The following is a 2,165-nucleotide window of genomic DNA, read 5'->3' as shown; positions in this document are numbered from 1 at the left end:
CTTCTGATCGAATATGTGTTGAAGGCTTTTGTGGTCTGTGAAGATGGTGCACTTCGTACCGTATAGGTAGTGCCTCCAAATCTTCAGAGCGAACACCACTGCTCCAAGTTCTAAGTCGTGAGCGGTGTAGTTAACCTCATGTGTTTTCAGTTGCCCTGAGGCGTACGCAATAACCTTTCCTCGATGCATTAGCACACAACCCAGCCCTTGATTGGAAGCATCGCAATATACTACGAAGTCTTCTGTCCCCTCTGGAAGGAACAAGATGGGTGCACTACACAGGTCTTGCTTCAAGGTTTAGAATGCAGTATCTTGCTTTTCCCCCCAGTTGTAGGTTACACCCTTCTGAGTCAGGGAGGTAAGAGGTTTTGCAATGCTGGAGAAGTTCTGTATGAACCTGCGATAATAGCCAGCAAGGCCTAGAAATTGGCGAATTTTGGTTGGCGTTGTTGGCGCAGACCAATTCTGGATAGCCTTGATCTTGGAAGGGTCCACGTGGATTCCCTCTTTGCTGAGCACGTGACCTAGGAAGTCCACCTTCCTAATCCAAATTCGCATTTTGAGAATTTTGCGTAAAGCTTCTTAGTTCTCAGCGTCTCTAAGACTTGTCTCAGGTGCTGACCATGTTCCTCTTTACTTTTTGAATAAATGAGTATGTCATCTATGAATACTATCAAAAATTTGTCCAGGAACGAACAGCATACTCGATTCATTAAGTCCATGAACACGGCGGGTGCATTGGTTAGTCCGAACGGCATCACTACTAATTCGTAGTGACCGTATCTGGTTCGGAAGGCCGTTTTAGGAACATCACTCTCTAGGACTCTCAGCTGGTGATATCCCGATCTCAGATCGATCTTGTAAAAGTAGTTTGCTCCTTGGAGCTGATCGAACAAATCGTCTATTCGTGGTAGGGGGTACCGGTTATTAATGGTAAGTTTGTTGAGTTCCAGATAGTCGATGCACATTTTGAATGATCCGTCTTTCTTTTTCACGAAAAGCACTGGTGCTCCCCAAGGTGAGAAGCTTGGTCGGATGAATCCTTTGCTGAGTAATTCATTCAGTTTACTGGATAGTTCTTGCATCTCTGTTGGGGCTAAGCGATAGGGCGCTTTGGCCATATGGGTGGCTCCAGGAATTAAGTCGATTCCGAATTCGACTTGTCTCGCAGGCGGTACTCCTGGAAGATCCTCAGGAAAGACATCAGGAAAGTCACAGACGTCAGGTACGCCCTTGAAGTCTTCTATTCCTCGATTCACATCCACAACATGTGCTAAGAACGCGTGGCACTCTTTGTGTAGATATTTTTGAGCCTTGATGCAAGAGATGATACGAAGAGGGGTGCTAGGTTTGTCTCCATAAACAACGAGGGCTTCGCCATTTGGCAGATTAAGGTGAACGGCCTTATCGTAACATAAAATGTCCGCACGATGAGAACTTAGCCAATCCATGCCTATGATGACGTCGAAACTTTTTATTGAGACTGGCATGAGGTTGATTGGAAAGGAATTATTGTTTAATGAGAGGGTACAGTTTAAGTATATTTCCTTAGCGCTTTCTGTTTTCCCGTTAGCCATTTCTACTATAAAAGTTTCACTTAATGATTGAGGGATTTGTTTGAGTAGGTTTTTAAAACTATGACTCACAAAACTCCTCTCCGCTCCACTATCAAATAACATACAGGCATATGAGTTATTGAGGAGAAACGTACCCGTAACAACAGTGGGGTCCGCAACGGCTTCCTCCTGGCCCATTGCGAATACTTGGCCACTTCCACCCGTATTCCCATTGTTTGCTTTCGGGCAGTCCCTTCGATAGTGCCCCGTTGCTCCACACTCGTAACAAGCACGACCTATTCCCACATTTGCGGCTGGAGCGGTTGGTTGGGTTGGTTCCTTGCAGAAGCGGACAGTGTGTCCCTTCCGGTTGCACTTGGTGCAATGCATCTCACGGCAGGGTCTGTGGTGATGAAAGTTGCACCTATTTCACTTCGGCAGATTGCCGATGTACAGCTTTGTTGGTGCGGGGGTGGTAGGGACAGTAACAGCGTGAGCTGTCACTAACTGTTGCCTCTTGGGGTTCTCTTGCGGGGCTTGCCCCTTTCTCTTGTTCCAGGGTTTCCTTCGGTCCTCTACCTCCTTCGGGGGGTCAGCAGTAACTGTGAT

This window comes from Lactuca virosa, chromosome 4 (assembly GCF_052849685.1).
Source record: "Lactuca virosa cultivar CGN04683 chromosome 4, Lactuca_virosa_CGN04683_v6, whole genome shotgun sequence".
NCBI classification, from domain to species: Eukaryota; Viridiplantae; Streptophyta; class Magnoliopsida; order Asterales; family Asteraceae; genus Lactuca; species Lactuca virosa.
The sequence above is the reverse complement of the archived record's forward strand: the minus strand, read 5'-3'. Positions refer to the sequence as shown.